Source organism: Desmodus rotundus, chromosome 10 (assembly GCF_022682495.2).
Source record: "Desmodus rotundus isolate HL8 chromosome 10, HLdesRot8A.1, whole genome shotgun sequence".
NCBI lineage: Eukaryota > Metazoa > Chordata > Mammalia > Chiroptera > Phyllostomidae > Desmodus > Desmodus rotundus.
Window position 1 is genome coordinate 43,304,833 of NC_071396.1, and position 24,972 is coordinate 43,329,804.

At 44.0% G+C, this 24,972-nt stretch overlaps 1 protein-coding gene and 1 pseudogene across 1 annotated transcript in view; both read left to right on the forward strand.

Annotated features, from left to right (window-relative positions):
* The window catches only part of CHSY3 (chondroitin sulfate synthase 3), a 243,999-nt gene that overhangs the window by 178,395 nt on the left and 40,632 nt on the right, over nucleotides 1-24,972 (forward strand). The gene's annotated exons all lie outside the window — the stretch shown is intronic.
* Nucleotides 16,623-16,843, forward strand: LOC112301626 (U11 spliceosomal RNA; annotated as a pseudogene).

Genomic DNA, 24,972 nt, shown 5'->3' on the forward strand with positions numbered 1-24,972 from the left:
AATCCAGTTTAAAGTTTTGATGGCATTATGTTTATATTCCTAAATACCAAAATTAGATCTGAGAAAGTCACTTCAAAGCAATGCCTAAATTTCCCATTTCCCCATTTCCAGAAACTGTTTCTCCGTGTTAATGTTTTCTCACGTGATGTTGCGTATCTCCAGTTTACTGACACCCGGAACACCAAATTCTTCACTACTTCTGATGCCCCTTGTGCACGACAGCCCTGACCGTGCTGCCCGAGACAGATCTGACCCTTTACTGTCCCTTTTTCTGTAATTTCTTAAACCGACGATCCAGCCTTTCTCTTTGCTCCTGTGGCATCTTTTCCTTCCACAAGGTCTTCTGTCCCAACCTGTGACACTTTATTAACTCAGAGCCCAATTCCTATCCTCTTCTCCCCTGGGGTATCGGGGCATTGTCTCTGCTGACTTCCCGTCCAGGCCCAACTGTACTCATGAATTTCGAACAATAGGAACAAAATGCATTGTCACCGTTAGTGATAAATAACACTCGATCTGAGTACAGTCGGGCTGCATGATGAACTCAAGGCAGCGCTGCTCTTTGGACTGAAGTGGTCCTGGCTTCTTCTTCCAGACCAGCAGCCTTGGGATGCCCAGGTGGGTCTGGCAAGCCTCAGGTCAGACTCCTGTTATAGTGGCTCAAAGATTCCTTCTGTTCCTCTTCCCGAGTTGTCTCCGCTCGACGATCTCCAAGAGGTTCTTGCTTCTTGTCAAGGGGAGGCTTCTTGTGCTCAGTTCATCGTCTACCCCAAAGGGACACAATGCAACGTGCACCATTTCTCCTCCAGAATCTCCCTGGCGGTTCCCTCGGGTGCCTCCCAGAATTATTTCTGAAAATCCTTTCTGGGAAGTTTTAAGATAGTTGACCCAAATAGCAACAATAACATTTTTCAGCAGTGAAAAGAGGAGGGTTATACTCCTACAGCCTTAAGCAATCACACTAATTATCTTACAAGAGTTCACAAAAATGCGACAAGGACGGAGCACTAATTGTACTGTTCACTCTCTGATATGACCGGGCTATAAATACTGTCTTCTAGAACCAAGTCAGCGCCATGCTTTTAACTATATTCTGGAAATAAGTTTGTCACTTTTTATGTCCAATATTTTAATTCTTCTGGCATGTCTGTTCCTATGGGCTGAACAAGAGTTCCTGTGAGTCAAAGGGTAGGAAGATTCACGGGCAGTGTTAGTCTGTAACTTTCACAGTCTGGACAAGGAGCGTAACTGGCACGCACTGCTCTTTCCTCCTGATGTTATGGTAATTGTAGTTGGCTGTGATGAATTATTCCACCTCTGTGGGCAGTTATCCAAGTGGAGTGATTCTTCCTGATGTCATTAGCCCATTGCTCCTCCTGACACAGAGAGTTCGGTACCTGCGTGGATTGCCCGAGGCCGTGCAGAGCCCATCTGTCTGCCGCTGGCAGGATGGCCGGCCCGAAGGCAATGCCAGCAAAGGTCAGATGATCCATTGCGGCTCTCCAGGCCCAGCGGTGTACTGAGACTTGACTCCCTCGCCCTAAGTGGAAATAGCCTTGTAAATCACTTGACTTTTAATGAAATGATTGCAGTAAAACCAGAATTGTTGTATTTTGCAATGTATATAGAAAATTTGGAATCATTTCAGGAGGAGACAGGCTGCCTTTTGGAAGCTGGATAAAAGGGTGGAGATGGGAATGGCGAGCATCCTTATTTTTTATAGTGCGAATGTGTCTCTTCCTGCCTAGCAACCTCCTGTCACTCAAGTTGAGCTAGATGGGAGCATGTCAAGGAGAAGGCAGACACCTGTCACAGTTGTGATGAGAACCCGATAGGAGGTCTGTGTGGGCATTGGGAGCCCTCCTGTGGAGTCCAGGGACTCCATGGCAATGAAGGGGTGATGGGGCCCCTGTGCCTTCAGGGTCCGAGGAGCCCAGAAGACATGTCATGTGTTAGTAATTTCGGCACTAAGGAACCGTGCGCTTGTGGAACTTTGGTGACGGAATCTTAGGAATAAAGGCTTCCAAGCCATTTAGTTTATAGCCAATGAAACTGAAGACCAGAGAAGTCCCCTTGAGATCTCATGGCTCAATACTGACAGCTGGGAAGCCCATGAAAGGACAAACAGCCACGTATCTATGGAATGCTGGCGTTTCCAGGTCATTTTCCTTGGTGCTCAGAGTAATAGTGCCGCATCTCCACAAAACCCTTGGCATTCATAACTAACAATTTAGCTTTGTTTCCCACATGCAGGGTGGGGCAAGAGCAGCTTTGCAGTTGTATGTGAAATATGGTTTATTCCTATATTATTATTTATTAATTATTGCATTATTTTCCATATGAACAACTGTAAATCTTTTGCCTCACCCCATGCATACAAATGTGGGCATTCATAGTATTTTAAATGCAGATAGACTTACCAAAACCATCAGAATTCGCCAAGCGGTTTTATCACTAGACCAGGTTATCCTGAGGAGGCAATTAGCGGTGCACCTGGGGTTACTACACTTACTAATAATCCACACTGACTTTAGGCTGTTTCTCTGTGTATGGAGAGGAGAAACTGGAGCATGAGCTGCAGAGTATGATACTTTTCAGCAGTATTTTTGCAAATTACCATCAATTTCCTTTCTGCACATGTAACCTTCCAATGAAGAATTGTGCCTTTTCACGGAAGTGAAATTTTCTTCCCTAAATTACCCTGGGTAATCACTTTGCCGAAGTGGTTCCTTAGCCAAGGGTCCATGAAATAGGAGTGCTCTGACGCTTTGTATTCCAGGCTGTCATTAGACGAGGCTGCGGTAATGAGGATCCTGCCAAATTTCCCTTCTTCCTCCACATACGGAGAGGAGAGGAGGGTGGAGAAAGGCGACCGGGAGACCGGTGCTGGCTTTATACACATCATGCCACTTAATGTCCCTATGGTGAGGCAGGAGCATACAGTTTGCTTCCAAAGGGGACACCTCTTAGAATAAATGGCGACACTGTTAGTAATTACTCAGACAGCAGGTGTAAACCGAGACTACCCTGCGGACACCAGGAAATGCAGCCATCCGGTCTGTGACCGCCGGGCGAGAGCATCACACCCTCCCACTGCACAGCTGGGAAGACTGAGCTGTAGCGAGGATAAGTCATTTGCCCGAGGCCGCGTTTCGAAAGTGGAACCTGCAGGATTTCAACTCTGGCTGGGCTGACCCTAGAGCTGATGCTCTCTCCTCTACCTTTTCTTTCTGTCCAGGTCAGCAGTTCCCAGAGTACTGGCACAAACATGCCATTTTGTGGCCGTGATTGCGGCAGTCAGGGTGGAATGCTTGGGGAAAATGGAAATGTGCTAAATGCCCCGGCTATTTCTCCAGGCGGCTGATTCATGATGTGGGTGTTCAGTGTGTGGAATGCCTTGAGGGGCCTCAAACCTCAGGGGGGAGCCCCCTCGTGGCCACTCACGTGCCCTCTCCACCCAGAGCAGCACGACTCCCAAGTTCTCGTCTTTATTCCAGGCTTCTATCTGAATAGCCATGCTGTTTCTCCCACGGAAGGGAGTACCTACCCCTGGGAGAGGTTCGTTGCTTGTAGACTTCACTCATCCCCCCACGTTGTTACCTCAGCGAGAAGCCCCCTCTCTGCCCCTTGCCACCCCATCCGCCCATTTATATGGAGAGCCTTCTGCTCCTGCTCCCAGGTATCCTTCACCTCCTCCTTTTGCCTCGATAATTTTAGGGACTTCCCTCAAATAACTCTGCCATGTTTTTTCTTACATTGCTGCCAAGGTCTCTTCCCGAAAAACACACCTGACCATACAGCACAGCTTGGGCTGGTCCCATGATGTGCTCTCCCGTCTGCAGAGAACATCATCTTCCCGGAATAACACTTGACAGAGAGTGGGGGGTTGGGGGGTGAGAGATGGAGAAAAAGGGGGGAGGGAGGAAGACAGAAGAAGAGGACTGTCTCAGGGACACACTGCACAACACCGCCAGTGTGCAAGCCCACCAATTGCTTGAATCTGGTGTGCACGCTGCTTTCTGCAGCCCCAGTCCAAGCATGTGGCTAAGACTGCCTGGAAGAAGAGACTCCTTTTTCTAATTTGCACAAAAATGTCTCCATTTGCCAAGCCCTGTGCCCACAGGGCTTCATCCATCTGGGGATCAGCTCCTTTTCAAAATGTGCCCAGCTGCACTGTTTGGGTTGGCTGTGGTCCCTGCTGCTTCCTCTGACAGACTTTGTAAACCTCTAGGGTGGGGACTGTGTCTTCCTAGGGCTTCCTTAATTTGGATTCAAATGTGAATCCCCTGGGGGTCTTGTGAAAATGTAGGTTCTGATTCAGTGGCTCTGGGGGCTGATGTTGCTGAGCCCCCTTTTTGAATAGCAAGCTGCTCCCTTCTGGCTGTGTGCTCAGCACAGAGCTGGGGCTTTAAAACTAACATGGACTTGATGGGCAACTTGATGGAGGCGTGCGGCCATATTCCAAACCACTGAGACCTAGCGATCCATTTTTCTAATGTCTTTAGAGAAAAGATGCAAGGTAAAGATAAAAGGATAGAGGAGAGTCATGAATTTTTCTTCTGTAGGTAAACATTTTTCACAATTCAGGGCCAGAATGTGAATCCATTAGAGGAGTTCTCTGAGTTCCCCTCGGCTTCCCCGCAGCCCTAACTGTGAAGCTTAGCCCCCGGAGCACCCCAGCTATATACAGCCACACACGTGGGGTACCTCTCGTGTTAAATAACTGCTGTGAGATGCTTGTGTGCTGTGAGAGGTATGTAATTTTTGAAGGGTTCAGGGCAGTAATTTTATTGAATAGACTTGAGCCCATCCTTTTCAGTATTTACTTGTTTTCCCCTAACAACTAACAAAAGGGCCTACTTTGTCATTGGTGGTGGGCAAGCAATAAGGGAAGATTTGTTTTATGTCCAAATTGCCTATCTCATTTTGGAAATGAAGCAAGTGAGGCTGAGAGGGATGAGGCTGGTGTGAAGGTGGCAAGGGGCTGAAGGCAGGAGATTGGTCTGGCAGCTTGAGGCTGAGTGGCCCCGGGGGTGTATCTGCCCTCCCCCCCCCCCTGCCCCGCCCACCACCCAGCATTGTCCTTCAACTGGGAAGGTATCTATGGAGTGTTTACTCTGTGTGAAGATCCTGGACCCGAGGTGTATGCATGAGTACGTTGAATCGGGTGACCACAGACCTTATTTTAGTCATAAAATCAGTAGTGTCTGTGACTCGCTAAAGCAGACGTGAATACATGAATGAACAAATGAGTAAAGATATGAATGAGTGAATGCGCACGTACATGAAATCTATCTGATAACAGCAGATTTAGGGACTCTTCAATTTGTTGCCACTTTTGTTATTTCCTCCCCTCTCCATAATTATTAGGCCATATTTCATCTCGGAGTTGAATTAGATCTTTTTTCAGGTTTTAAGATAAGATATGGGCCCTGGCCAGTGTGGCTCAGTGGTTTGGAGCATTGATCTGTACACCTAAGGGTCACAGGTTCAATTCCTGGTCAGGGCACATGCCAGGGTTGTGGTTTGATCCCCGGTCAGGGTGTATGCAAGAGGCAACTGATCAATATTTGTCTCTCATATTGATGTTTTTTTTTCTCTCTCTCTCTCCCTACCTTTCCATCTCTCTAAAAGCAATAAACATGTCCTCGGGTGAGGATAAAAAAAAAAAAAGATTTGGGCAAAGCTAAAGATGTGTCTAATCTAAGCAGAACTTTTGTTTTGGGTTGCTGTTCACGTCTCAATGATGAATGATTTCACATTTAGGCTTGTTCTTGAAGCCGCACTGGAAAGGAAAAAGTATACATTTTTGTTCTCTAAGAGCCTGTGGCAAGTAGCACAAAAGCTGCCCTCAGCCTTCCGCCAGCACCGTCTGGAAGGAAGAATGTGTGTCCGTTTTCAAAGAGAGGCATTCAGGCGCCCCGTGGTTGTGGGCACACGGCAGCCAGGGTTTGCTTTGGGGTCGAGGGTTGCTTCCCACACCGAACAGGGTTTTCTGGGAAACCTGATAAATATTTTGGCCTACCTAAATGTTTTGCAATCAAAGAAAAAAAGATGATGGCCAGCCAGGAGTAAGTTTATTATAGTGCTTTCCTTTCGTGTCATTTCTAAATGTTCTATGAACGTACATGGGAAGCAGTATATAATGTGAGAAAATTGCTTCTACAGGGGCGTTTCTAGTGGGCATTTGCTCTCCTATTAGTGGTCCAGGGAGGCGATGGTGACTGACCACGTGGCAGTTTTTCTGGGGCATATGATGCCCCAGAAATCTCGCCTTCAGATTTCATGTACTTGGAAGACATGTTCTGGAATCCATCCTTCTGGCCTTTTCTTGTTAGATGTGACCCCTGCCCCCAGAGAGTGCAGAAAAAAAAAAGGTTAAACGGCCAACAGCAAAGAGAGCCATAAACTAAAAACGTTTCCAACAAATATTTACAAAGTAAAAGATTCATTTTAAAGAGTTGCCAGTGTGTTCAAAATAAAATTAGAGTAATTTGAAAACATACCTATGGACTCCAAACTAGGGAGACTATTTCAGAAAAAGAGCAGGTTTTAAATTCACCGTTTTCGGTGTAAGGAATACAGTGTTTTTCAAAGTCTCTGAGGATGCTCCGCCACTGCCCTTTCTCCCAGTTCTCAGGTGTCAATCAACACACACACACACACACACACAATCAGTGCCACAAAATAGCTTGTGACACGGTGGTGGCAAAGTTAATATAAATGAATTAAGATAACAGTTCTTAGAGCAATGGGACAAAGCACAGAGTGGAGTAAGCCGTATTAGACTCAGAAGTCAGATGGTAGAGGACAGGGTTTGCCGGATGGTCTGTAAGTGATGTCGACAGGACCGGTGCCCTGGCGGCACAGCAGTGACTCCGAGGGCTGAAATCACCCGCTGAGCCCACGTCAGCCTGGAGGCCCAGCTTGCATCTCCTGCCTTCCTCCTTTGTTCTCCGCCCCGATATCCCTCCATGGAAACACCCACCTGAGGAGGAACCAGCAGCAGTAACCTTCACAGCCCTGTCTATACACCAAGGGAAGCTGTGTGTGTGTCTTACAAGTGTATCAATGCTTCAATTTGCTAGAAAGTTCTCTCGGTAAGAATACCAAAACCGTGCACATTGCACTTCTACTGCTCAGCAAGGCAGCTCTTTACATCTGGCTCTAAACGGCTCTATCCTTGTCCTCAAAGCGTCTCCCACACTTTGCTATCAATGCCTGTGAAAATTCTAGCTGGGAAAATGCTTGTTAAAAAAATAAATGGATTGAATGTCAGTCATGCTGCATTTTTCTGCTTTTTCACTCCCTCCCTAGAGAACAAGAGAACGGAAGGGTTAGAAATGAAATGCTGAGGTATCGGTGAATGGATTAAGCAACAAACAAACAAACAAACAAAACCCAGCTCAAAGACAGAGACAACAGTATAGCGATGACCGGAGGGAAAGGAGGGAGGGGGAAGGAAGAAGCGGGTAGAGGGGGGATAAACGGAAATGGAAGGAGACGTGACTTGTGGTGGTGAATACACACCACAACATACGGGTGGTGTGTTACAGAATCGTGCCCCTGAACTCTATGTAACCTTATTAACCAATGTCCCCCCAATAAACTCAATTAAAAAAATAAGATAAAGGTATGCTAAACATAATATAGAGATAATAATGAACTCAAAGTAAATGTCTAATATAAGGTAAGAGTAAGAGGGTCCCAGTCTCTCCTCCGACCCCCGTTTTGATCCCAAACCTGCCCACGGCTGCAACGGTGCCTGGGGAACGGGTGCCTGGGGAACAGGTGCTTGCCTCTGCAGCCCTTGCATCAGTGGTGGCAAAAGCAGAAGAGACAAGTGCTCTTGGAAGCATGTGCTACTCACCAAGGCTTACTTGGAGAGGGGGCCTGAATTTTACATGTTTTGAGTCTATCTCTTAAGATTGTGCAGACTGGTCCCAGGAAGGCCATCCCCCCCACTTTGTAGCTAATGAAGGGCAGAGTTAGTCCAAGCTTTTAAACGGGATTGTAACCTCCTGGCTCTCGAGGCGCCTCCCTCCCACACTTCTCTGATATCCTTGACATTGGTCATTATGCTCATACCTGGGTTTCAGCTTTTGCATCCCTTTTCATGTACTTGTTTCTCATTGTTGTTTGACGAGTGCTATTCTGATTACTAATCACATGATGAGGTTGCGTGAGAACTGATTTCACGTCTGTCCCCAGTATAGTTTTGTCATCAACAGAGAGTCCCTAACACATTATGGACCCACCGCTTTCCTGCTGACTGGCCTCTGCCGGGCTCCTCAGTCTTACCTGAGGAAGAAAGGCCAGTGATTTCCGGTCATGTAGGGTTAGTGAAAAACGCCGGGTCTGAGGCTGTGACATATGTAAGCTTGCTGCTTCCAAATTGTTATACAAAATGTTGGGCTGTGTTCACAGCCATGGAGTAACCAGCTCCGAATCAGTGGAGACACAATTATGCTTCAGGTATGAAGCAGAACTTCCTCATGTGAATGCTGTCCATCTGTTTTTTTTTCCTGTTGTGATAAGATTGACTTGTAATTTTGTTATAGGAGGAGAGAGTGAGAGAATGGGAGAGAACAGGAGAGAGAGAGAGAGAGGCCCTGCTCTGTCTCAAAGCTGAGGAGTGCATGTTGCTCTTATGAATTTATGATTTTTCGTTTTTGCCCTGGTGAGCCAGAACACAAACGGTCAGATCATTCACATTTTATTTCTTGGCCTTTTCTTTTTTTGTCCTCTAATTTAAGAGTCGCATGACCGTATATTAGGTCATACAAACCAGGACACCTTTATGGAAAGGGGGCGCTTTTATAATTACCTAGGAATGAAAAGTCCCATCGGGAGCTGTGGGTCACCTTGTCGTTACTTCTTCCCTTTAAGCTCTTCCTTCCCCGCCAGCTGCCTCTGTGCCACTTCGACAGAAGCCAGAAGGGCCTCGCTGTGTCTGCTGCCCATGGCCTGCATGGCTGTGCTTCTGCTTTCTGCTCGTCACCCTCTGGAGCATCTTTCAAAGAGACAGGAAGATGCTGGCCTCTCCCAGCAGAGGCTGTGTCTATTTTTCTCTGATGCACAGCCAGACGCTAGCAGGGAATCTGATCTGAGTCAAGCTGCAGCTTTGTCTTCCGAGTAGATGTTACCAAACATACTGCTCCAGAGAAAAATGCCGTAGTAATAACCACGTGACTCGTGCCACGATGTTCTCCTGAGCTAATCCTCGTGGAATTGGCCTTTTTCTAAATTTCAACCTGTGGGAATTATGCCAATAATATTAATATTTCCCTATTCTATGCCTCACGCAGTGCTGCTTTCCTGCGTGGTCTCAAGTCATTAAAAACAACCTGCCGGCTCAGGGCCGGGTGCCCCCATGCAATCTGAAGAAGAGCAGAGAGACCAGGAAGCTCTCTGCTCCATACACGGTAGGTTCTGGGTGGCATCCTAGGTCTGTCGGACCCAAAGCCTAGGTCTCTGTTCTCTCTACTCAGCGCTGATGCCTCTTTAATTGACAACAGCCGTCAACTCCAGAACATAAGTATGTCTTGTTCTCAGTTATTAGCTGATAGTCATTTTCTACAAAGCTATGAATAAAAGTATTTTACTTTCCTATTACTTTTGACTATTGTTAAGTCATGCATTGGAACTCTTAAACAGTCACAAAATTCTCAAGTTCTCAAATTTGGGTAAAGCCACAAGAACTTGCCAAAGGCTGAAACTGCAAACGCCGCAGCAGCCGCTGAAGGGTTAACCTGTTTCTTGTGCTTTTTCTTTGTGAAGTTGAACTAACAAGGTTTTGTTCTATTCTCAAGAAGATTATTTCAGAGCGTAGGATGCTTTATTATGATTATACACCATTAGTGTTCTCAATTCTATAAATATATGCTTTGAAGTAAAGCAATGAGGTATAATTTCAGCACCGTATCAACCAAGAAAGGAAGTGTGTACCTAAATTGTTACCACCGCCCTAACAATTTGCAACGTTAAATTGTTCACAAAGTTTGAAAAAAGTATATCCCAACTTTTATGGAGAATATAATACAAAAAGTAATGTTTTTAGCTTGTTCCAAGAAAATGTTTTCAGTTCTAACAATGAATACGTACTGAGGAATGAAAATAGCAAAATGCCACAGAGTGAGAGAAAAAAGGCTCTTTTAAAAGTTCTGCTCTCAGAGGTGAGCAAAATTGAAAAGATAATTCTTTATTTCTCATTAAAGGAAGGGCATGGGCTTGTGTGTGTTGATGAAACTGTGAGATCTTGCTGTTCCTTTTTCTGCACCTCTGCCTGGAGCACTTCCAGTTGCTGACGCCTGAGGGGAATGTCCACAGGCACATCGAAACCGGGGTGCACACAGAAAGTCCCCTGTGCCCAGCTTCCTTCAGATAGTCCGTGCCAGTTGTGCGGACGGTCCCCAGCATTATTCTCCACTAGTTCGTATGCCTGAGAGACAACATTCGTTAAGGATCTCATCTGTTCAGCTCAGACCTTCCCTTGACTGCCGGGCCCCTGGGTGGCTGGTTGGGTTGATGTTTGACCCACCTGAAATGTGAGCTCACGCAAAAGGGTCAGTGAAACAAGGGCCGCCAAGCTCACCACTCGATGCGTCACTGGCTGCGCGTGGTTAAGGGTCCCCAACGTTCAGATAAACAAAGGAATCCTTGGCTTTGTCAGAAATCCCCCCTGTTTACGCGGCACGAATTAATTTACGTTACACAAGGACTTCATTATCCTGTTTATCTTTCTAAGTCGCAGAATAGATTGGTAATCTTCCCCTATGGGGTTCTGCATGTGCTATTTATAAAACTAATAAAATGTTTAGGCCTTTATCCTTCCATATAAATGCAATGATGTAAATACACAGAGCAGTTTAGAAAAATTAACATTAAAATTACTAATTAAATTCTGTCATAAAAGCATATTGTAATGGAAAGAACCATGTGCGACTTGTGGGGGGGAATCTGACTCTGGAGCGGGGGCTACACGTGGGGAAGCTGCAGGCGCTGAGCCTGTCTCCTTGTGAGGAAGTGTGGGCGACACCACGTCACCTGAGCTCAGCGTGACCACCAGAGCCAGTGACAGAAAGCATGTGGAAGTCCTGCTGAGGCTGTGAAGTACTGTATACGTCTAAATGGATATTATTAAAAATATTGCAGTTAACATTTTCTTGTGAATCTTAAGTAAAACAAAAGTGGCTTTTCATGGGGAAAAGATGGCCACAATGATAAGAAAACAGAATTTCACAAATTTCTACACCAAGATAATTTTACAAGAAATTAGATATAGAGGAATTAATGATCTTCATTGTAATCTAAATTTTGTAAAATGTTTATTCTAGCAGGATGAGTTTATAGAGAAATGGCCTAAGTATATATTTTCACTGGGATGGCTTATTTTTTTAAACTTCCTACTGTTAACATATGTCCCTCATTCGGTTTTCTTTTCCTCTTTCTTTCTCTCTTAGTCTTTCTTTAATTTTTTATGGATTGATTTGAGAGAGAGAGAGAGAGAAAGAAACATCAATTTGCTGTTCCACTTATTGATGCATTCATTGGTTGATTCTTGTGTGTGCCCTGACTGGGGATTGAACCTGCAACTTCAACATATTAGGTCGACGCTCCATCCAACTGAGCCAGGGCTTCTCTTTCTTTCTTTCTTTTTCTTCCCTTCTTTCCTTCCTGCCTCTTCCTTACATACTGCTTTCTTTTCTCTTCTTTTTCTCCTCCTTCTTTCTTCTTCTGCTCTCCATCTCTCTTGCTGTGCCTCTTTCTTGTTCTTCCTTATTTTACTTTCCTGACCTCAGACCCAAATACAATTAAGGCAGCATGATGCTATGACTTTTGCTAGCCCCAGTGACCAGAGGGCTTCATACCTGAGCTTTATGCTCTTGACAGGCTGGCTGTTTATGCTTTTCTGACTTCCCAATTCTTCTGAAGCATCCTCTCCCAGAATTCCATGTGGTGTAACCATTTAGAAACCCACATTTTTAAATCTATGGTGTAGACCTGAATTCTCCTCTAACATTCTCTCCCCAGCTTTCAGCACAGTGGAGGCGCTGCGATCTCATTATCTCTCTACGACATCCATCCCTCTTCCTTAGCCGGAATTAGGCTTGCGGTAACCCCTCCCCCAGTCACATGTCCTCTGCGGGACACTAAGGCTCCTTTCAGTCCTTGACAGCCCTGCAGTTTGCTGTCAGCGCAGCTCCCGCCCTTCACGTGGTGAGGAGCTGAGGGACATCAGGTGACATCACGCTTTCCCTAATTGGCCGGCAGTCCTAGTGTGTTCCCGCAGTGACGGTCATTCTATCCCCTTCATCTTCGACTTCACTGGCACATTCCCTGTTCGTTTGCTCCCACCGGCCCACACACCTCCACCCAGGTGTTGTCTTCTTTTAAGAAGTACTTCTCAGACCCATTTCCAGCAGAAATCGTTTCTAAGAACCGGTGCCTCTCATGGGTCACGCTACTGTTCCCCCTGGGCCAGCTGGGCAGGTTGTTAGTGATTCCTGCTGTCGTTGGCCCTTTCTCAAGCTCTGGCTTCTGCCTCAGCGGAAGGGACCTCACAGCTGGCCGAGATTGTCAAGTAGGCACACTCTCTTCCATTTCCGAGTCCCCTGCCTTGTTCCTGGTCTCCACTCTCGGATCACCCGTGTCTAACTCGGCTTTGTTCTACTGCACCGGCCTGCTAATTCGCCGGAAGTGCGGTTTCACCTGCTGTCTCCAGGACCTCACACTCTCCTTATCTCTACCCCTTTTGGCGAAGTTTTCAATAATCTATCTTAGAAATTGAGCCCCAAATTCCTGTTGAGGGATGGACGCAGACATCAGCCATCCAAGGCGCTTCCCCAGGACCTAACGACATGTCCTGTCTCCCTCCCCTCCGTGTCGTCTGCTCCCACATGGGCGTGTGTGTGCGTGTGCATGCGTGTGTGGGGGTGGTGTCTGTAAACTGCATGTGAACCTCCCGTGAAAATAACGAGAGTCGACACAGCGGATGTTATTTACGGTGGACTTATGTTCACAGTGAGAAAGTAAACATGAAGGGGAATAATTATTATTGTGATGGTAACCGATACATTGTCCCAGTCATTTACACCAAAAAGAGTCAGTAGAAAATTAAAGCAAAGCCAAAAACAAACAAAAAAAACCTTTGTTAGCAAAAATTCTCATCCTTCTAGAATAACAGTTGGCAGCTTGGATCCCTAAATATTATTAAAGTGCTTCCAAAGTATATGTTGTATGACCTGAAACTAGTACGAAGTAATAGTGAATATAAATTGTAACTGAACAAAAAAAATTAAAAAATAATATTCATGGCTACTGATCATTTCTTTAGAAAAAGAATAAATAAACTGATGAAGGAGCAATGATGTTACTTATCGAAGTTTTAAGCCTCAGACATTCCCACCCCAAAGTAAATTAAACATAATATATATAGTCTTTTAGAAAGAGAGAATTGACGTGGTTAATACAGATAGCGCGTGGTTTTTCAACTGGGGACAGTTTTTCCTCCCACCCAGGAAGACTTTTGGCAATGTCTGGTGACGTTTGGGATTGTCACAGCTGGGATTGCGTCTAGTCAGAAGAAGCCAGGTGTGGCCAAATTTTCTACACCCTGCACTGTTCAGGATGTCCCCTTCCTTCTCTCTCTCTCACACACACACACACTCACTCACTTTTGTAGCCCCAAATGTCAACAGTACCAAGGTGTGAGAACCCTGAGGCAGCCTGATACAGGCCTCAGAATCAGACTTCGGTAGTCTTTCCCCAAAGACATCATAAAAGTCACAGCTAATGCTTTCCAAGCCCCTTTACTAGGTATAATACACTCAGAAAATCTTCATAGGAAATTGCTAGGGGAGTATAAGAGGTGGCGCTCCTTGACTCTTTCTGTAATGTAATTGGACACGTTGGAGAGATGTGTTATTAGCTCTGGGCCCTGGGATTTTTATGTAAAAGACTATATAGTCGTTTACCAATTTACCCAAAGTTCCTCTTGGTGGACATAAGAAGGACTCATAGCCTCAGAGCTATGACAAAGGCGGAGTTAGAAAGTTTTAATGGTTTTGCTTCCATTAAACTCTCAGTTGCCTGTGAAACAATTGTGCAGCGTACTTGCAATATGCTCATCTTCTGCTGGTCCGTCTTGGAATCGACCCCTTGCGGTGCCCATACGTAGACACGCGGGACTATCAGGTGGCCTTGGGTGCCGGCAGGGACGCACAATTTAAACTTATAATGGTCAGGAGCTTGGGATTAATGAATATTACGATTTTTACTATTCCTCAAAAAGTAGCTTTCCGAAGAAGTTAAGCATGGAGATAAGTTTCTAAGATAAAGAAGACGGCCAACATGTCTCTGAGACCAGCTGCCAACGTGGGCGAGGAGGGCAGCAGAGGGAGCTGTGTGCATTTGCCCCCACGCTGTGCTCCCTGTACCGGGATCGCCTGCTTGCTCCCCATGCTTGATTCCGATTCTTGACTTCAGTTGTTTTATAAAGACGATACCAGGTTATTATCATCAACAACTATTAAGCGTTAACATTTGAGCATCTATGAAGGGCCACTGAATGTGTTATGATATTTCGGTTCTCCCACTCGTCCTTTAAACAGCCCAGTGTGATGTGTTCCTTTGTCACTGGAGGGACGATGAGGGTGAAAGAAGCTCTGTTGCTTTCCTGGGGTCGCACAGTTTGTGAGAGGTGGGTCTGGATCTCCAAATCCAGGCTTCTCTGACCCTGTGCACGGGTCACGGGCCCAGTCCCTGAGCTACGACTGTTCTGGTGTGCGTGGAGATTTATTTTAATGTTCAAACAATTTACTTTGTTGTATTTTTTTCCATTAGGGTAGTCGTGAGTTTTATGATAACTTTAGAAGGGGAGCCTTAGAAATCAAAATAGAATAGTGTGATAAGGCACAAAAAGGTTTAGGACCGTTACTTTGACAGTAGCACATACTGGTGAAGCACATGGGGCATTGTTCTGGGTCCTGGTGACATTCGCCCACTGAAATTTGTAATTATGAGCTAATGTGACATCTTATTTACGTATGTTGAAGACAGTTACTCTCTTGAAGAGGGCTTTCTTTCACCTGCTGAGAGGAGAAGCCTAATTAACTGAGTTTAAAAATGCTGTGCCTAAAAATTATTGAAGCATCTTGAAATCACTTACTACTATTGGTACTCTTACTTTGACTTATTGAATGTCTTGCGATTGAAGGTTTTAACTAAAGTGTAATATTTTTTTGTTTGCAACATTTATCTATACACAGTGTCATATGTCAGTGTTTTCCACGGTAAGGAGAACAGCATAGTTTTTTTCTTAGAGCAAAGTGAATAATTAAATTGCACAGTCTTCTCTGGTTTTATTTACTTAAATGTTCTTTCACATTTTGTGCTTTTCCCTGATTAGCATGTGGAATGTGGCTAAATAGTCACAAGCTACAAAAGAGTAAACAATGAAAAAGTGTTTCTCTCCCATATCCACTCTAAAGCCCATTCCCCAGAGTCACCAGAGTTGCCCATGTAGGAACCTTGTCTTTCCAGAATGTTCTGTGCAGACAGATGTACATAGCTATAGATACACACACACACACAATCTTATATACATACATACAAAAATGCATGTATGTAAGTGGTCTCTTCTTCAGCTATAAAAGTGAGTATATTATGTAAATATTCTTCTGTACTTAGTTTTCTTTTTCATTTAATAATATCTACTAAAATATTGCACCGTAACAAATGCAGGCTTAATTCATTCCTTTGAAGAACTGCAAAGTGAATTGCTGAATGGGTGTTGAGATTTATCTTTGGAAAATAAGCCCGAGAAGCACTCTAACCATTGGAAATAAACTTTTAATTCCTTTTCCACATATTTTCATGTGTTTAATTTCTCTTTGAAGCTCATGCCAGGCACATTCTTTCACAAATTCTCACACTTTCAAGTTCAATAGTCTTTGTTTGGTTGCCATCACTTCTCCCCGCTTCCTCTGGCCACGGTGAAGTGGTTCCCCGGGCGCACAACACTGTCGCGAAACACTATTCAGAAAGCTCTCTGGCTTCACAAGTCCTGTCAAACGGCTCTCTGGAAATAAGCTAGTGTTTCTCAAGAGGGACCATGTCTTGACTATATATTTCCTAATAGAGGTAAATATGGCAGAAGATTATTTTGTTACTCTCATTAATCTTCAGACTCAGAAGAAATCAGAAAAAAGATCTATTGTTATTTTGCTTATATAGTTGTTTAGAGACTACCTTACCAGTAGACCAAAATTAAGAATGCTTATTTTTTTTTTGTTCTTCCAACATAAGTGAAAATAAGACGTTCATTCATTCATTTATCTGTACTATATTACCCTCTTTAAGATTCGGAATTTACCTTAGTGTATTTATTGCCAACCATTCAATGAATTATAGTTAAACGCCTACCACGTGCTGAGCAGTGTTTTGGGGAACTGGAGACACAGCAGTGAACAAAATGAGCCAATGGTGGACACAGAGAGACACATTTAGACCATGTGTTCAAAAAGTGTCATGAAGAAAAAAATAAAAGTAAGCAGGTAAAGCTGAAGAGAAAGGGGGTATCTCAGGTAGGGCACTCAGATTAGTAGGGGACAGACAGGAGAAAATGGGGGCTTAGACTGGGGTGATTGTGGTGAACACGTGAGAACTTAGGTTTTCCAAATGTTTGTTGAACACCCTATGTTTCCTAAGCATTATGCTGTGTGTTCCGGATTCGCTAAGAAAAGTCTCACATTGCTCTACGTGCGGAATCGACATTGAGAGATCTCAAAATCATAATTTTTTGGTATCTGGGCAGCTGATGATCATTGCTCTAGGCACCCCCCCAAAAAAAAGTTCTACACCCCCACCTTCAATAAAGCTAATAAAGGAGACAAGCAAGGGTGTGAAAAAATTAATAGAACATGATGTTCTATAATCAAGGTGTGCACTGGATACTGTGGGAACTGGAAGGCAGCCAGGTAGGGGGTCAGAGGAAGGCTTTGCTAAGAAGGTAATGCTTGAGTTGAATCTTAATGTCTGAGAAGATAAGCGAGATAGAGAAGGGATGGGGCAGGAGCGATGCAAGAGGTGGAGAAATGGGACAGATTCGAGCAGCAGGAATTAACTCAATCCAAGGAGGCAGCCACGTGTCTGGGAAACTGTAAGCAGTTTGGCACAACTGGAGTGCCCTGTGCTGTGATGGCAGCAAAGAAGTCCCAGGCACAGGTGTGGCTGCCCACGCCAAGGACGTGCGAGCCGCTGGGGGTTCGAGGCAGGGAGCCCTGTGAATGGACTTCAGCTCCGACAGCGGCATGGCAGATGGAGTTGACAAAGATGGAAGTGGGCCATGTCAGAAGCTACTGAAATAGTCCAGGCAAGAGCTGATGGGACACAGACCTAAACACTGGCAGGGATGATGGAAAGAAATAACAGTTGCACATTTATCTAGAAATTAAGCAGAAGGAGCTTAATTCACTCCTGAGTCATCCAATAGGAAGGCACTCAGGACCTCCTGACTAGGAGGCTGTGCCCTAAATACTGAGGATTCATGGCACGTGAGAAGAGAAGCGGCGAGTTCCCAAGTAGGAGTGATGATACTCTCTCCACTGCAAGTTTATAAGGGAGGAGGCAACGAGGGCCAAAGCAGAGAGTAATCCTTTCTGTCTGGGGCACTGCAGGCTCCGTCCTGCTAGAGCCTTGCATTGGATGGCACCGAAAGGACTTGGAACAGATCCCAGGGGCCTCATTAAGAGGGTGGACTTTGTCCTCTAGGCAAGGAAAGCAGTTGGCAGGTTTTAAGCCAGATGGGCCTTAAAAAAAGTTTACTGTGAAAATCGTGTGAAAGGCAGATTGGAGATGGAGCAAGACCTGAGGTGGGAAGAACGGTAAAAAGGCTAGTTTCATAATACAGGTGAGGTGAGGATTCTCAAAGTCAAGGCAGGAATGGAGGGGGGACATAAGGCAGGTGCTATGAGTTAGAATCAATAGTAGGAGCCAGGAAGCACGGGGATGAGTAGAACAAGAGAGTTGAGGACGGCTCTCCAATTCTGGAAGGGCCCCCTGAGTGAGCGGGACAGGAACAGCCCAGAGGGGACTGTATTCGTGGGAAACACGGCGTGTTAGCTCCAGGCTCTGTTGAGTTTTAGGAGCCTGTGTGGAAACAGGAAGTGCGGAAGGCCAGTAGGTGGCTGAATGTACAGGACCAGACATCAGTGTCGTCTGGCAAAAGATGCAAAAAAGATCTGAACATTACAGTGTGGAGTTGGCACTTGTGTCCGTGAAGATGGACCCGAATGTTCCAAAAGAGTGCTGATTGAACCCAACTTCAAGGCTCTTTTTTTTTAAATACCCCAACCTGGTTCCCACTGGGGCCATTGAGCGAGCAGGGTTTTGCTTTTGTTTTGTTTTGGTTTTTTTCCCTGCAGAAAATGTTTTTCATAATGGCTCCTTCCTCATAGAGGACATCTCTGACCACCCTGTAGTAGACATCCCCCATTCTCATCTCTGTCATCTCGGTCACATTCCCCGTACTTTATTATCTCCATAGCACATGCCCCGATGACCTTGGATGACACTTACTTAGTGTCCCATTGCCTCTCCTAATGCCCTCCATCCTCCAGCGCCATGACGTAGGGCCCTCACTACAGATTTTGCCACGGTACGTTCAGCCCCAGCTCTGTGCCCGAGATGCAGTAGGTACTTGAGAAACATTTGAACCATGAAAGAAGGTCAAATTCCTAATACGAGGTGTGATTTTATTTGTATATGGGACATACCATTGTCGGCTGGACTCTTATTTTCAGTTATGTGTGGATTCGCAGGAAGACCATGGCAGTTTTTTTATGTTCATGTATCATATATCTTTTTGTGTTAATAGCGCATAATACTACAGTACCTAACTTCATGTATTTCTTTAGATCTCATAATCTAAATGCAGACTTTAATTATCTTGAGATTTTAGTCAGAATCTCTTTATCTGCAACCTTGAGCCAGTAATATTTTTAAAAGATTTTATTTACTTATTTTTAGAGAGAGGGGTAGGGAGGGAGGGAGAGAGGGAGAGAAACATCAATGTGAGAGACATCCATGGGCTGCCCCTTGCACTCGCCGGACCCTGGGGACTGACCGCGCGACCCAGGCCGGCGCCCCGACTGGGAACTGAACGATGCCCAACCAACTGAGTCACGCTGGTCAGGGCAGGCCACTAAATTTTTGACAGTGCTTCTCCAAAAGAGATCAAATTTTATTATTTGGAACATGTTTGTTTTTTAAAATTTTATGTAATTTTATATGCCCAAACTATCTGTAACATTTATTTAAAATATAAAGCCTAATAATAACCAAAACGTTTTTGAACTCATCATCCAACTCAGTAAACAGATCTTCATCGATGAATGGATCTGCGTACAGTATTTATTTTACCCCTGTCCTAACCCCCCGCCTCAGCGTAGTATCCGCTATCTTGAGTTAGAGCTCAACATTTTTCTTCTCTAAAAAATAATTCTATCATGTGGGTATGTATGCCTAAAAATTATATTAATTAATTCACTAATCAACCAATTAATTAATGGACTTATTATGTTATTGAGCTTTGTAAAAATGGTGTCACACTGTATAGATCCTTCTGGTATTTGCTTTCATCACGCAACATTACTCTTCCAGGTTTCATTTATGTTATTTTGCGTTGTTATAGGTAATTAATTTTTACTATTGAATAATGTTCCATTGTGTGAATATACCATAAATTCCTTATCTAGTCTTCTTTTAATGGACATTTTTTTGTTTTCTTTCTTAGATATATTTCAGTTTTGGTTTTGAGATTTGTGGTGTTGTTCTGCTCTTGCAAAAATATTGAGATGAATATCCTTGACAGCTTCTCAGTGCAAGAACCCTCTAAACAGTGCTTTTCAAACCATCTTTGCTGAGTGATCCATTTCATTTTTCTTTTTTATTGGTTTTATTATCAATACTTCAAAGGTGAAAAATATCATTTTGTAATTAAAAAAACAGCAAAGACTATAAAACTTCACTTCTAAGAAAATAAAAAATTGCAGCCTAATTTTTAATTAGATTTAACACTTGGGAAATTACTGTCAGATTATTTAATTAAGGTTTCGTTTCTGTGCCCGTCCTGTTGCAGACCGAGACAAAGGGTGCAGGCACTGCCCTAGGGTGTAGTCTCAGGCATGGACTTGCCACGGGGTCTGTTTCGCCAAGTGATGCCACCTGGTTTCTGAGTGACTGTCTGAGCTCGAGCTCCCAGCACTGTGCGCCCAGTGTCTCTCACAGTCCACATCATCACATGCTTGTCTTCTGACTTTGCACTGTTTGCCCGTTGGATAAATACAAGTGGTTGTTCGTTGAGGTTAGACACCTTTTTATACTTTGTCTGCCATTCAGGTTCCTCTTGTGTGAAATCTCTGCATGTTTCGCCTTTTTTCTATTGATTTGGTTATATTTCTGTGGATACTATATGCCAAACCTATGCCAACTGTAGGTGTTGCAAACGTTTTCTCCCAGTTTATGGCTTTAATTTTCACCTTTAGGGCAAGTTTAATTGCATCAAAATATATCCATTTCTATACTTCCCCCCCACCAAATCCTCACTTTTTATGAGAAGTCACAAGATGTCGATGAAATTGTAGCTGTGTCTATGCAAACAATTGGAAATTTTGAACGTATTTAAAGAATATTCAGGTAAACAAAATAATATTTATATATTGACCTATAAAAAACTTATACATGAGGAGGAAGACATAATAAAATGTGACTATTCTATTTTAGATTTTCTATTTCTTTAACCTATATGTATATGAGTATATATATAGTATTAATTCTTTTGCTCATTTGCATAACTAAAAATACCAGGGAAATGGATAATCCCACTGCTTCAGATACACCACGAAACCATAAGTAAGGGCTGGTAACACACTGTATAACCAGAAAACAAAGTCTTTAGTCTGCAAGATTTGTATTTGAAAGGAAGTTGGAGAGAAAACCATAGGACTAGGAATAACGTGTCTTTTCCCCCTTTTATCTATGGTGAAACTCTTCCTTTCCAACTGACAAATTTTCTTTTTCCTTCTAAAATTTCCATACATTACCCTCTTCAAAGATAAGAATTCAGAGCAGGAAAAGAAAAACAGAGACTAGGAGCCATGGTCTCTGAAAGACAATAATGTGACAGTAGTAGAGTGAAAATGGTTTGTTAAGAAACCTTTCTCTGTGGCTTTGCTTTGGGAGAGTGTAGCTAACCCCTGAGCGCAGGTCCGTTCTTTTCCTGGAAGAGTGGCTCCATTGCATTGGCTGTGACAATGCACCAGCCACAAGCAGCACACTTCGAACAAGCTAGAGCATTTGCTAGAGAGCATTAGATTTGCACAGCTACGTATTTTATTAAGGTATATGTGTTTACTTGATACCGCTGCCCCTTATTTACAAAATGTAATAAATGCTTACATTTAGCTTCATCTTAATGCCTGATGATATATATACGTGTGTGTGTACACACATATATATATGTTGTACTATATATATATATATATATATATATATGCTGTACTATATATATATATGTGAGATACTGTGTGAAGGAAATGAGCTTTGAGACTTTAAAGTGATCCATAATAACATGTGAATTTTGAAGCAAAACCAAAATGAACAACTGGAGTTACTGGGAGCCACTTGTAAAAATGTTGGCAGAGGAGTTAAAAAGATTCCTTTAGTAAAAGTTGGTCATAATGCAGCAATAAAAGCCACCACTGTGTCCCGGGCTTTGGGTTATCTGCTAGAGACCTGCACTTGAACCCATTAAGAAAATTCTAACCCATAAAATCTTAACTTACACATGAGGAGAAAAATAAAACAAAACGGTGACTATTTATTATATTTTGAATTTTCTATTTCTTTAATGGAACGAAAGTGCTCCCGAGTAAAAGGTTTAGTTGTTAGGCACAGAGTATTTTCACAGGGTTTATTTTCAAAGACAAAAAATGCATTTGTGCTTAAAAAGTCACTTTTATTTAAAAGGATGTATTATTTTGGAGATCTTAGCATATGCCTAAGGCAACTGTGGATTGCCTTGGTCGGCATTTAACTTGTGCGCAAATGGTAGGTGGCTTTATGATTAATCACCTACGCGTCTGGTCCCTGGGCTTTTCTCCTGCAGAACTGGTACTTTATAATAGGATGATCCAAACGTATTTTTCCCTGAATTAAAGAGTATTTCAGTGCCCAAAGCCTAATAAGCTCCCCAAACCTAGTGTGCCTTCAAAATTCTTAGTGTTTTCTTATCTCCCACTGGCTCCAAGCAATACTCAGTGTTCAAAACTGTTACCTACCTTCATTCTTTCTGATATTTCTTTTACACAATGCTTTACCCAGCCTCTCCTCTCCAGAGAAAACTGAGAAAAAAAAATCATTGTTCTCAATGTAATGTCTCCTACTGGATAAAAATGATAGACCTTTGGGGCTGGAAGGAAAACCAGAGTCTCTAAGTGTTCTGTAGACCCTGCTTGCACGTGTCCAGGGAAGAAGTGGCGTCCTGTGGTCCTCCCTCCTATTAAGTACTCCCAAAGTGTGTCTCCCTCCGACTCTTCCCTGTCCTCAGTTCTCTGGAATCATACAGAAAAAGTTAGTTTTTCTTTCATCTAACAGCTCTCCAGATATGTGAAGATTATTGCCGTGACCCTCCCAGTTTTCTCTTCTCCCCATAGTCTCAAACCACCAACCTATGGTGAACAGTATTTCTGCTTCTGTCTGCGTCCTATCACCATTCCAACCCTTCCCCCCAAAGCGCCCTATTATATGGGTCACACAGGTAAAAGCCAACAGGAACCAGGCAATTAATGTGCATGTGAGGGGCTGACAGGCAGCGTATCAGAAATGTTGCACATGGAACACTTAGGAATAGACTTCTATTCCATTCAGACGTATGCCTTGTCCTTTTTTTTTTTATTTTATTATTTTTTTAGCATGTAGCTAGATCATTTGTTTTACCATTTTTAGTCGAAACAAAGGTAGAGGAATATATTAACTTTCTACTTAAATCTTCCCTATGAAAAAATGGTACAAACGTGGTGCACAGGGTCCCTGACATTTGGCTGCAGCCGAGGAAGACAGCAGCTTGGCAGCAGCTGCAGAGAGAGGGAGATCTGGAGAGAGAAGCCACCCGCAGGCTGAAGACTCGAGGGCCGCTCACCTCTGGGAGCGGCTGCCGCGTGGCAGCCTGGGCCCAGCTTGTTAGAGCTTCTACCTGCCAGCCAGCCTGAAAATCCCGTTTCTGATTTTTGTTTTTGGGGTGTTTTTATGTGGAACTTCCTAATTTTTAAATGTTAGGATTGATTTTTTTTTTTAAAGAGAGAAAGAGAAAAGGAAAAAGAAAAGGAAATCTGTTTCAATACTGTACTTGCCAAACAAAATACATCTGTCTGCCAGACCTGGCAGGCTTGTAACTCCTGCTTACCAATCACTACTACAGATGTTGTTTTCAGGATTGAAGCTCCTCTGGCACAAGTGTGGAGCCAAAGAGGCACAGCTGGGCTGAAGGGGCCGTGCCAGGACTGAGCCAGCGCCAGGTGCCAGGGCCTATCTAAATTAGCCAAGGGCCGCATCTCCTTAGGAGTCTGGAGGCAGGCTGTGGCCAGAGGTAGACAGAGGCTGTCGGCAGCAGTGAGGAGGTCTCACACCCACCGAAAGGTAGGCAGGCTTCACCTGAAAGGCTGGTGGAGCCAGCAAGGGAGGAAGGACCCTGTGTCCACAGGGACACTGCAAGTGGGCGTGGCCTAGAACTAGGGAATTCAGAGGCAGCCAGGCAGGCAGAGATGCTGAGACTGGAAACAGTTTCATGACAGAGGATGGGCTATGGGAAAGAAGGCAAGGCAGAGAGCAGATACTAGGATAAGCAGCAGGGCTGACTCGATGCTGAACTATCAGCCCAGAGTCCATTTTACAAGGTCTGTCCAGAAGGTATCCAGTGAGGTACTATGAAAAACAGAGACATTTGTTGAAGAAGATATAAGATACAATAAACATTGTACATAGGACAATGACGCCTCAGTCCCCTTCAAAGTAGGCATCTGAGACCTCACACAGTTCTCCCAGTTGTCATCAGCTGCCCTGTCCTGTTTTCCTGAATCTCATCAATGGCCTGAAATCTCTTCCCTTTCAAAGGTGATTTTTACTTTTGGGAAAAGCCAAAAGTCGCAGGGCACCAAGTCTGGACTGTAGGGGGCTGAGTCACCTGAGTGATTTGATGTTTCACCAAAAATCTCTGCATAGACATGATGCATGAGCAGGCACATTGTCGTGATGAAGCTGCCAATCACCAGTTGCCCATAGCTGCGGCCTTCTGAATCATCTGAATAGTTTCTGCAGAGGAATGTTCAAGCTTAATGCAAAATTTGATGTGGATTTGTTGCTGTGCCCACTCAGTCATTTTGAATGCAATGGCCACACAGTACACATGCTCACTCAACAGCATCTACCGCCCGCACTGACTAGTACAGTGAAGTCAGCATTGTTCATACACGCACATTCCAGACCACTCTCCTTGGCTGCCAGGTTACATTGTTTTCATTATATTAACAATGGCTAGCCTTTTCTCCCAGACAGGCCTCATTATATTCTCTGCCCAGAAATAGGATTGGTTCCAGAGCTGAGAATGAGGCTGAACCTGTGTGGGTAGGAGGTACTGACAGAGTGGGAGGGAGGGAAGCAGGAGTGTCGAAGAAGCAAACAAATAAAAAATACAGGCACATTAACACAGAGGCAACTTTATTCTTTACCTAAAAACCCGAGGGATAAAGAGTATTTGAAAAGTACAAATAGGAGTGTGTGTATCTTCCCTTTGCTAAAGTAGAACAATGACAAAACTGTATCAAAGGAAAACATCCAAGAAATTGATTCAGCCAAAGCTAGAGATTATATGTACAAAATGAGATATATTAAGATATATATATATAAAATGTATGT